Source organism: Ostrinia furnacalis, unplaced genomic scaffold (genome assembly GCF_004193835.3).
Source record: "Ostrinia furnacalis isolate ACB-3 unplaced genomic scaffold, ASM419383v2 OfSCF7590, whole genome shotgun sequence".
NCBI lineage: Eukaryota > Metazoa > Arthropoda > Insecta > Lepidoptera > Crambidae > Ostrinia > Ostrinia furnacalis.
In genome coordinates, this window is record NW_021137829.1 from 250,377 (window position 1) to 263,388 (window position 13,012).

Sequence of the window (13,012 nt, forward strand, 5' to 3'; positions counted from 1 at the left end):
AGTAACTTGAGCACTATGAGTAACTGTGACTCCATTACCACAATGCGCGGCCCAGATCTGCATAAGTTTAGAAACTGCATTTATCACCTTAGTGGAAAGTTGCACTCGATGCCGTATTAGGGACGGCACATCAACCTAATGATATGCACCTTATTTTGTTTGAATTAAGTGCGGTTTTGCAACAAAATTTTGTAGAGTAATGAGGTGTTGAATGTGCAGTCTTGCTGATATTGTGATTTAACCTAGATTTAAATTAAAGACAGAGCATCAAAATAAACTTGATACTTTTTGTAGATCTTCACAATATTTTTAATTTCGTAAAAAATTGGGGTGTTATTTATTCAACATTTATAATTCAACTTTTTTACAATTTCAAAAAGTAGGTCTTTTTATCAAAATTGAATTCCGATTATTTTTTAAATTGAATTACAATTTTAGTGTTTTTATTCGACTGTTTGTAACTAAGAGACTAACTTTTTGGTTCAGGTTTTTTATTAACTTTTTTTAGTAAACGTCACACTTTCCAGTTTTATCATAATATATGCACTCATTATGTTAAGCTGGTAATACCCAAGTGTATAATTAATAAACCGTACCCTCTTAAAAGAGTAATTACTCGATTCTTCAAGTTTTTTCCGCAAAAAACAAGTGAACACCCTTTTTTCGCCTCACTTTGCTACCTTGTCCACCTGACCTTAACTTCTTTTCCACACCCTAGTATTTTTAGCCATAAAACTTAGCAAGGAACAGCTGGTAATAAAATAATTACTGCATTAATCAACATGATGGACAGCCGATGACATGCCAGCTAGACACGTCACACGATAAATTGTGATAAAATAGTGGGTTTGTTCTTAAGGCATTCATGAATCGGTAATTCGATTCTTTTGCGATAAATGGCGTTTTAGTAGTCTTCCGAGTTTTTGTTAGACTTTCGTTTTGACATCTACTTTCTATGACCGTTAATGTCTTCGATTGTCATGAACAGTATATCAAGGTAAATACTGCGTTAAGCAGTAGTTCGTTCGTTTCAGCCAAATGACGTCTATTTCTGGACAAAGGCCTACCCCAAGGATTTCCACAACTGCCACTTCCCGCAATCTTCACGAGATCGTCGGTCCACCTAGTGGGAGGCCTTTCCACACTTCCAGCCCGTGGTAGGCATTAGTAATAAGAGGGATTTCGCAATAAAAATGTATAGTCTGATATAGTATTCGTTCAGTTCCTCTGTGGTTGAGGATTCTGGGTGAAGCTCGCTTCTACTTTCCCTCAGGTGAGATGCAGGCCAAGAGCTTCTCCGTTGCCAAGTAAAGTAAACCTAACTACGAATATCTGATGGTATATCTTCCTACCTTTCAATTCCATCAACGTTACAGTTCCCACACACTAATTGCGTAACATCTCAACTTTTCAAAATGGCGCCCCATTTTCAGCTCCAATTTAAAGTGCTGCCAACCGTAAAATACTACGGAGCAAGTGACGTCGGGATGGATATAAAACGATGTGATCTAGGCTATTCAGCGGTGACCTAAATTCGAGCTGGCTAGGCATAACCTTCTAGTATAACAGGTGATATTTCATGCAGGATTTCCTGGTGAGTGGCTAGAATTGGCAGCAATTTTCGGAGACTAGGCTATCGTTGGATGCAAAACTTTAGGATGATAGTTGACACAATAAATCCATGGTAAGTTGGAGAGGCATGAGCAGGACTCGATTGGAGAATCGTTTTGGGGAAGAAGTTTTCGACTGACAAGCCTGGTATCTAAGGGTTGCGGGTTCGACCCCTAAACAAAACAATACAAACATTAGGGCGCATCAACTCATATTGGGGAGTTTTCTGTGTATTAACATAACCTAAATCAATGTGATGCTTAGTTTGGGACTAGATGGTGTTTTGTACAATTCTTAATGAAAATGATTTAATAATTCATATCAAGGTATGCAACCGTACAAATAAGGAAGTAGAAGTATCACAAAATTATCCATAATTATTTGACATATCTCTTAGAACTGAATCAAGAATCGTGAGAACAAGTCTGTAGCTCTACACGACATAACACGCGAGGAATGTGAACCCACTAATGCGAAAGATAAATTCGTATTATTATACCTTTTTCTCGCATCAGAAACTATTGTTTTGCGTGTTTGTTTGTCATTCTTTCACGTCACAAAGTCGGATCGATGTCACTTTAGCAGGCTGACGGAACTAGTTGAAATGTTGGAAGTTAAAATAATATTACAGCGAAACCGTAGGTAAAGTCGAGCAATTAATTACAAAAATGTATGTCCCAGTTACCCAGTTTTAAATTGCCAGTTTGATTATGTAAGCAATTTGATGTAGGTATGAAATGATGAATTAGATAGGGATGTACAAGTGTATTTGTCATTGATTTAATTACATCATTTAACAGAAGAGTAGGCTGTTGATAAAACAATGTTACCAAAAAACTGTAGATTGATGCGTTTATACCTTTAAGGCTTTATTTAGGGATGAAAGATTTCGGGAAGACTAACATCACTAGAGAATTCCACTCCATGTGAACTCTCCGGTTTTCAAATAAAAACAAGAATTTTCTAACAATATATCAATAACAGACCTACACGAAGATAAGCTGACATTAAATTAATTTGTGGAAAAGTCACCCCTTCTGTAAACCACGCGAGCCTGGAGTTAATCGCTGGTTTCTTAATAAACTAGATTCTGCATCATTCTATTGTGAAACGGCTAGTCAGGAAGGCGATGGAATCGGTTCAAACTGATGATCAGCTATTACGTCACGATTCAGTGTACGCATCAATAATGTTCGATGCATAATGGCTGCCGGATCCCTTTCTATATCTTAGCATAGCGCGAGGAGAAACGCCAGCTCATAAAAAATGGTGTAACTCGACGGGAACTAACTGATTTTTAGCTCGGAGTTAGAATACTAGCTCACGCCATTCTAGCCTGGATTTTAGCGACGAATTAGAATAGAATAGCTTAATAGCTACACGAGCTTCTTCACGTTGTCGTCGTTATACGTAAAAGCTTCTAAGCTGCGTAGAAACGCAGTGTCCAAAAACATGGAGGTGCAAGTGTGCAACGCTTGCTTTCAGAGGTTTTAGCGCTGTAGAGTCGCTTCTTTTGGCACAATTGTTCACTTTAGATGAGAAGTCAACCGTAAATCTAGTTTGGACAGTTTTTCGCACGTAGCTGTGTCACAAACAGACTTAAGATGTGACGTTATTTTTGCATCGCTCTAATTCGTGTCACGTCTCTACATATCCAATTGGCTTGCTGATCTTCGTGTCCTGTGGTGCATGAGCATTAACATCGAGGACAAGGCCTATGTATGCAACCGTTTACCAACATGACAGTGTGTTAATCTGTCCAACAATGATAAGAATTCAACGAGCATACACCGCCACCGAAAACGGAGTTCGACTTGGAATCGAGTCGGTCAATAATCGATTAACGATTACGTACAAACTTGTGGTCTAAAATGGGTGGATTCTTGTGGAGCTGTCAGGTCTTTGGTCGATTTGTAGCTGTTTACGTATGGTGTATATTTACAATGTAAGCCTTTATTATTTTGATCTTTGGACATTAAGTTTACATTCAGGTAACAGAAAACTGTCATTTTGTGGTAAATTGATGAGGCTGATGACTGTATAAAATCTATTTGATAAGACAGTGAATAGTGATGTCCTTATTGGTGAACTTGCCAGGAAGTTCCACATTAGGAAAATTAAAAACATTCTTCTTCTATTGCTTCTATCGTGTGGATTGTGTCAACTGGGGTCACAACGTTAGTGTCAGAGCTAATGAACCTCAATAGGCTTAACATTCCCCCGATTCAAATCTGCTCATCTACCCACTGGATAGTACCTAGCAACTTCCATGTGCCTTTAAAAATTCTTTCCAAAGTCGATGTGCCATAAAGCCAGTCTCTTTCCTATACAAGTAAGGAATAAAAATAGCATGTTCATCTATTTATGGTAACATCATCAAAATAATCGAGTCCACATAACATGTCGCTAGATCCAAATAAACCAGGACACTGCACAGACAGACTGGCAGATTTATTTGTATCATTGCGGATTGAATTATTACGGCGCTGAGCAAAAAGATGTGGACAATGATGTATTTGAAGTGGACTTTAGGGTTGCTATCGCCTAAAATTGCAGACTCTGGAAGAAAACTTATTTAAATTCTTCATAGTAGGTATGTAGGACCTTTTCAGGGCACTTTTCCGCGGGCCAAATATAGCTTGCCCTACCGAAGTGGTCCGGGACAACATTGAACGCAACATCATAATTATTTTCAATTTTTACGGCAATATTTCAGTTGTTCGGGTCCATTTGACAGAAAAACTCATATATTTTTACAAATAGTCTTTTAGAAAAGAAGTTATACACGTCCCAGTATTAACCCTACCTTGGCTTTGAAACAATAAATGGGCTAGGCCTGAGAAGAAGCAGCACAAGAAACTCAGTCACTATTGTCAACCTCGTTTTCAAAGGGTTCATAAAAAGCTGCGTCGAGTCCAGTGACAGTATTTTTTCCTGACTAACTCAATTTTTGAAAGGTAAAGTTTCAGTGACCAAGCTATAGATCCTGGCTACTAAGGATTTGTTGTGGTGGTTATGTATTGAACAAAAAAAAAATAAAGGCCCTTTCTGCCAGAAAAACTAGGACAAATGGCAGCCCTATTCAAGCTCCAAGTAACAACACAAGATGACTCCTAGGCTAGGATAATGAGGTAGCGAGTTATGTTAAGTTTAAATTAAGTTTGCAGTTGAACTAACGACATTCAGAAAGCTTGAGGAGTCTTGAAATTGGTATTCTAGAACAATAGTTGTTATTGGAGTATTAATATGCCTTCAAGTTGTTAATAGTACCCTGGGATGGTTGTAATCTCGCGATTCAAGGATCTGATTCCAATTTCAATGGGGATACAGTTCAAAATCACTTTCTCTGTCTGTTTTTTCTTCTTTTTTTTCGTTGGGACCCGCAACGAAAAGTTTAACATGACAGTTTAACTTTCCCCGGGACAAACTTGACATTCACTGGTAGGGCTTTTATTGACTGTCAAGCTGTAGATCCTGGCTACACAGGAGTTGCAGCGGTGGAAACGAGAGGTGGGAATAGTCCCGTTTCTTGATAATGTTCCCAGTTTTGTGAGATCTCAGAGTATGTGGAGATCTCAAAAACTGTCAAGAAGACACTTTTCAGAGTTACGTCTTTTTTTTAATAGTTTCATGGTTTAATCTAAACTCTACTTTCACTCATCATTTAGCAATTCTTTTAAGAGTTAGGATTTGAAAGACAGATGTAGGTTAACGGATTACGTCCAGCCCTATTTCTGAAAAATCTCTTTAATTAAGAATTTACTAACTAGACGTGCTCTACATTTTTTGTTTTGATTCATTTGTTTATTTTATTTAGCGATCGCGCTTTGTTTTGACGTTCGCATTGTTTCAACACGTCCAAGTGACATTTAAATTGAGATCGGACCGATTTCGAAAATATCTTACCACTTCGTTATTTGTAAAAATAAGTCAATTAGGCTTTAAGTAACGCCGAAATGTAGTTTTGTTGGTTTCGCAGAACACGTAAGAACGCTTTAGCAGCAGTAACAGACTAGTTACATGTTATAATTATAAATCGGCGGTAATTAATCAGGATTGTTATACATTTCGCCTCGTTAGGCCCGACGCTGCTAAAATGAATAATTAACAGTTATACGCATCATTAACAAAAACTCTTTGCGTAATTGGAAAAAATCGCATTTCGTAACAAATAACTCATCGGTGCGCTTTTTCTGTTCGTACACAATAAACAAATGATCCGTCATTGTCGAAAAACTCGAAGATAATCTCGTGGCTGATGAATCAGCGTTAAAAGCCGTACGTTTTAAGTGCGTCGTCAATAATTGCGGGCGCGCTGGTGGAAACTGACATTCTTGGCGGGTCGCATAATAGGCAGTTGCCGGAGCACCTCTCCCAGCCGACAAAAAAAGACACGATGACCCGTCTTGTCTGTGGAATGCAACGCGACAAATTTGAGATGGTCGACGGACCGCGGGAGACGGAAAGCGGCTCGCGCTGTTTCACGCGTGCGGGTAATAATATAGGCAGTAATTCTGGTTAAGTACTGGTAGGTATATCTAGTGAATATGAAGTCGAGAGGCCGTTCACAAGGCGCGGTCTTGAATGCAATTATTTCATGCTCGATGTGCTATCCGCCATGATAGCTAACGCGTTCGAATTTTGAATGTTTATTTTTTTACGCCAACTGACAATGACCATGACGAATCTCGGTCTAAGCGGTTAAAATGAGTATTTATTCTTATGTTTTTGTTTTTAATTTATTCTAAGCGTTATCAAGGTGATGTAACAGTTATCTATCTAGTCTCTGGCGTAACACATTATAAAATAATCGCTCTTTAATGAGGACAGTGCATGAATGAAAGATAACTCTATTGACATAAGTCTTTAGCTGCGACATTTTAAACGTGTGATATTAATGCATTTTAAATAAATTGCAGTTCAACGATTCCCAGTTAGTTAAACTAGTTTTTTAAATGCATTAATTGGCAAAATAAGTCGCAATCATGCAGGCAGCTAATAACATGTTTATGTAATGTTTTGGTGGTACGAGTAAGTTGTCACTTCATGCAAATGTCGCAACGCAGTCACCTCTGTGATCGTATGATAGCATACGCATTGTAATGTATTATTCCTAGTCTTATTGTGTTCAATGGGTACTCTACATTATGTATATGTATGTAGTTATGTAGGTACTTATCAGTGATAAACAAACATTTGTTTAGCTTACATAGGTAGGTAAGTAGGTATAGACTAGCGCTATGTACTTTCCTGTTTATTTTTCGAGGTATTTTAAAACTGATTTTCTTTAATACTTGGGCGTGTAATTAAGAGCCATTTCACAAAAATATTCCGCGCGAATTTAGGTAAAAGCTGTCAACGCAACGTCAAAAGTGTAAAAAGAACGCTGAAATGGACAAAAAAATCTTGAGCCGTGACCGTATTAAGACTTGATTTAAGTTATTAATTTTAAGGTAGAATGAGGTATTCAAACTTGATTAATTAATTTAAATTTTTAATAGAGTTTATTAAGTCTTTTATATTTCGATTCATAATGAAACACGAATAGGTATAATATGTAAAATATATATTAAGTACAAAATAAAGACAGTCACATAGTGAAAAATAAATCTGCCCCCTTACCAGCGTTGCCAGACGTCCCGATTTAAAAAAAAAAAAATATTTGTCCCGCGCGGGACAGGCTTGGTCCCGCTTTTCGGAGAGAGACATTCACTTCACCAGACTATTGTTTGAAACGCCATATTATTCTAAAGAATATTTTTTTTTATTTCGATTTTGGTTTATTTTTTATTTTTTTATTCTAAAGACGAATTTAACGATAGAGTAAATCTGATTTAAAATATTATTTTTTTGTTAAAATACATTTTCTATGGCTACTTTTGCTATCTATTGTCACGTAAACGTAATTTTAAGTCAAATAAAAAGATAAATATTTGAAAACCTTTGATTGTATACGTTTTTTTACTATGTCCCGCTTTTGACGGAAGAATCCCGCTATTTTCACTCAAAAAGTACCAAAGTCCCGACTTGGCGAAAAAAAAAAACTGGCAACGCTGCCCCTTACAGCTCCATCATCGGACCCTGGATACGAATAATGAAACACGAATAGGTATGACATGTAAAATATATTAAGTCGGTCATTCTCACGATTAGGCGTTCTCAGCCTAATTACCATATTATTTTTGAAATTTGGCTTAATTAACTTAAACGCATTTAAATATGAAACACACGAAAAGTACGAATTTAACAATCGTTAAGGCGTCAAATTATTCCAAGCGGTTTTCGCGCAAATGAGACCCAAAATTTTTATAGTCACGGTAATTAGATAAGGCTAATACTTAATCTAATGGTAATTAGAAAAAAGATGTAAAAACGCAAGAAAACAACATTAAATTTGTATACAAATATAAAGCGTCATAAAAAACGCTGTAGGTACACTTAATAACCCTTTGAAAAAGGAAAACAGTCGTTTCTATTATTTATTGTATCAAGATATTTTCAGTATACTGCAATAATCGAGGCTATAACAGGAACATTTAGTTTCGGCCAGAAGGGGCTACGTGGCACAGTTTTTCATCAGAATCTTAATCATCATTTATTTGATTTCAATGTGGTACAAACGATTAAACGTACAGATAATGGATCAGGAGATCTCACAAATTTTATTTTTCTTTTTAATCTATCTGCGATCAGCCATCACCCATTATCAGATTAAATTGAATTTGTAATAATGACAGTTCCAGCTCAGCATATCCTATGATTTGTCACCTCGATTCTTTTACAATAAGTTTTCAGATTGATGCTATTTGCTTTCTCCCGAGCCTAAATGCAGAATTATTAGAATTTAGAAGGGATGCAGCAAATAGATTGCATGAAGGTCTAGTCTTTGGTTGTAAGCTTTACAGGATTTTCCACACCCTCTTTGACGTTTGGTATCACTTCAATGGATTTTGTAAACCAAGGTGCACAGCTCAAGATTTTTAAAACTTTATTTTGAAAACGTTTGCCTTGACGGGCGCTCGCGCCATACTAATCGATGTCGGCTTGCGCATTGTAATTTATACTGATATTCACATCAATATTTTGACAAAGTGGTTACTAATATTTAAACAATAACTGTAGAAATTAATTCTACAATGAATATTCTTTATTTTGGGATACTTTTATTGCAGTTATTGCTGTGTTTTTAAACCAAAAACCACGATCAAAATGTGACGTTAATCTTCAAATTTGCCAAATTATTTTTAGATTTTACTCAATAATGGTAATGAAATTCAAGAATCTATTTCATTAATGGACTACAAGAATATATGTCCGATGATTACTATATATTTTTAAGCTTATTATATGAGCATAAATAATAGATACAGGACTTTGAAAATGAGTCTGCGGCAATTTTTTCGTAAAATGGTTGTGGGAGATGGGGCACTGTGAATTAAGCAAAAGAGTTTTAGTAAATCCGTTTCATTAATGGTCAACAACAAGGATTGACCTATCTTTCGCAGTTATTAAATAATCTCTGGGTGTTGCTTAAGATAGTAATTCAAGCTTCCAAAATCTTAGAAATTCGCACGAAAATGTAAAATGGCTCTTAACACATAATTTACAAGACATGACAGTAGTTTATTAAGAAAATTAGAAGCGTAATACTAATGTGCTAGCTTTAGGCGTACCAATTTGTAGTAGGTAAAAGACAATAGACAGACGTAGGAGTTATGTTAGTAGAATTTAGGTAGGCGGAACTTGTTATTTATAAAATGTATTTTTTTTATGAAGTCAAATAGTTTTCTCGTTCACTAATAAGCATGAATGACCGGCTTTACCTCTCTTTCGAAATGTAAAGATAGTATTTTGTTTCATAGATTCAGTCAAGAAAATGTAACGTTCTGATTCCAATTGCAACCACCCATTTGCACAATTTCAGCTTCAGCAAAAGACAGAAGAGTTGCGCTTTAATCCCAACACCTTTCGTTTTGCGTCTATTTACCAGATTTTTCTCAAAAACTTAGATCTCTTAAAATTGTAGTTTTTTACCAAATCTGAGTAGGTATTTAATGGATGGAGTTAGCAAATCTCGCCGTTATTTGTATTTCCATTTAGAGCTCTACCCATATTACCGGTTAGGATGTTACAGTCACATTTGTGTCAGATAGATAAGAAAAACACACGGACTTTTGGCATAAGTAAATATTAGTCAGAGACTTGCCAATCGCAAGTTTTTGAGTAGCTCTATTCCTTAGGCTCGTGAGACTTACTGAACTGAGAACTGTGGAAAAAAATGCCAAAAAAATTTTGGATTAAAGGTCTTTGAAACATCCAAATAAAAGCTATTAAACGAAATGCTGTAAGCTGTATTCAGTCTAATAATGACGATACGGATGATAATAGAGTTTGATAGGATTTCGATCTGTTAGTTGTCCTAGCTGAAAGATTTTTGGACTTAAACAGGTAGGTATAAGTAGCAGCTGGTAGCTACAAATTATCCCAAAATGAACAACTTACAAAAGTCCAGTCACTTTATGAACTTGCCTAATCACTGTCGTGAGTCCTCGATCGATTTTTTCGGAATTAAAGCTAATAATTATGTCATTAACCCGCTAAAGGAAAACGTCGTGAGAAAACCAGCACACAGATAAACTGGGTGTATAAACAAGACCCAAATGGATCGTTTCTGTGGTCTGCGTAAATGTAATGTAATAACCGGGGGGTCTCTATGCCGGCTATCCGTCTCTTTCAGATATATCGGCTTGATAACGGAGTGAGAGAAATGGGTAGAGTCGAATTGATATCATTTGTGTAGGTTATTTGACTGGTTTCTTAAAACTGTCCTTATTAGCCGAGAAAAAGGGGTCGTTATCTGGTAGATCATCAATTGAGTGTATTTTCCTGGTAATAGAAACACAAAAAGATATATTTTGTGCCGTTAGATGGAAGAAGAAGTCAATAATCGTAATCGGACGTGTTTTTGATACTATCAGCTCATTGTTTAGATAATAATCTAGGTACAGTCACTAGCACATCCACCACCTTTACATTTTTAATGCAAATCAGCACATAAAATATAATATTTTATGTGCTAATTTGCATAAAATACTTCAAATGTATAAGATATTACAGTGTTAGGTTGATGTGTCGGTGTTCTTACTTTAAAATACACGATAAGTAGGTTGAATGAGTACCTATGTATTAGCTATAATAAACTTTATCAAATATCAGCAGAAGAAATATTCGAGCAACAAAATTTTAAGCACATAAAGCCTTAAAATTAATCATTAAATCTGATTTGAATAAAAATCCAATTCGTTTCACGTCAATAAAAACACAACATACGCTTATCTAGATCGCAGTTGCCATGTCACATATTAAGGTCATTTCAACCTGATATAAGTTTCATAACATCAGCTATCAGCATCTTGTATAATGGGTATTAATTAAAACTATTTCTTGGTTATAATTTTATTGCATGCACGTAAACAATTTTATTTCTTTTTCTCGTTTCCTATGTTGGTAGCTCGAGCAGACAAAGGAATCGCACCTATACAGCCTAGGCAGTTTTTGCCCCGCATTTAGTCTTAAAATCGTTGAAGCTGCATGCTAATGGATATCTTTGCCTTTTGTACAGATAAAAAAAGATAGAGTGCAAAGTGGGACGAAGTTCGTGAAATTAAAAACTGTTGGTTTTTATTTTTCTTTATTCTAAGAATTTAGTGCTCATAAAATAATGTTTATTATTAGAAACTTTGTCATTATTATGCCATAATAGGTAAGTAATAGCTTCGAAAGATAAACTATCAATGTTACGCCTACGCCTTGGTGATTATAATAATAGCCACTGGTTCTATTTATAAAATGAATAAACAACTCTTTCAGCAAAATAATAAACCTTGAAATATGAAACGATTAAAAATAATAACACACTTATTTCTTTCAACAATATTTTCTCAGTTTGTTCATTTGTTTTTGTTTTTATTTTTTTTAGCGGCAATTTTTCGTGCGTTCGGAAACTGAAATGTAGAGTTTAAGACACCGGCAAGATACTTCTTGAAAACCAGATCTATTTTAAACGTTGTGTAAGGTCACAAATTGTCTCCGATTCACTTCAACTGCACAATTTACTGACACGCTCTCCTGGTGTTCTATAAATAGAGACGGAAAGAAAGCCGTACTATACACAAATGCATACGGAAAAAACAAATAAGAAATACTTACATACAAGTGGCTGGCAGCGACGATCACACGTATCAAAACGTTGAAACACAGGCACAGTTTGTACTTTCACACGGTGAGAAATAATCTCAATTGAAACGCGATAAATAAGTCAACGCACACTCACGTCAGTCCGCACGGGTCAACTAGAGTCCTCACCACTAAAATTATTGATTTCAGACCGTTACAAAACAACAAAAGATATAAAACGAACTCGGAGTGCACACCCCCGCGCCGAATCGATCAGAATGATAATTGTCGCGCACAAAGACCACTGACTACTCACCTAGACAGTTGAAAATGTTGAATGCACACATATATATCAACAACACACAATTTATGTCAACAACGTTCGGTGTTTCGTCCTTTTGGGGGTCTTGAGGTGTTTTAGCACTGTTTATTGTTGTTTTTCAGGTGTTTTTATGGGTAATTAGTGCGAATTAAGAGCGATTTGTGGCACGAGACGCGAGCATTGGAACGGCCGCTAGCAAGATGGCTCCGCGGGCGCGTATGCCGCGCGGGCTCCCCTCCCCCCGCTTCGTACGTGCAATGAAAGATAGGTAGCGGACGCACGGGCGGGTGGGAGAACGGCGACCGGTCCCGAGATAGGCCCATTGTCCTATGCTGTAATCGGATGTCGCAGGATCGCACGGGTGAAGGATTCGTGCGGCGAACGCAAACGATGCCGCCCGGGAAGATAGATCCTTCGCGGCGAAGGACCAAATCGGTCGACATCGTTTTTTCATAGTTGAATGTCATTTTAATCTAATGATCGCCATAATTATGTAAACATTTTGAAACTCTATTTAGTTAGACACAAAGTTAACATTCTTTTTCAAAAGCAGATAAAAAGACAATCTATGACGACGATTATAAATGTCAATATACCTACTTACATATTGCACGACTTTTCATAATCACGATAAAATTATCAAGAAAGTTTAATAAATCCATAAGCATAGCATTTAAAGATTAATTAATTTGAGATACCTCATAAACCTAATTTCCTGAAACGAGACGTTTGCAATAAAAAAGCATTTTAGAGTCTGAGTCACGCAAAAAATACATTCGCAACACTGTGCACCTCCCTTTACATTCACCCCACGGTTGGGCACCCCTGCCCTGTAGCTACAATTACTCATCGCTCGCGCTCTTAATCAAAAGCTTAAACTCTGCCAGTTCTAAACAAAGCGAG

At 36.5% G+C, this 13,012-nt stretch overlaps 1 protein-coding gene across 1 annotated transcript in view; it reads right to left on the reverse strand.

Annotated features, from left to right (window-relative positions):
- The window catches only part of LOC114365431 (uncharacterized), an 80,042-nt gene extending 67,629 nt beyond the window's left edge, over positions 1-12,413 (reverse strand). The window contains exon 1 of the mRNA XM_028322008.1: positions 11,821-12,413. The gene's annotated coding sequence lies outside the window, so the exon portion shown is untranslated. The remainder of the gene's footprint in view (positions 1-11,820) is intronic.
- Positions 12,414-13,012: the final 599 nt, after the last annotated feature.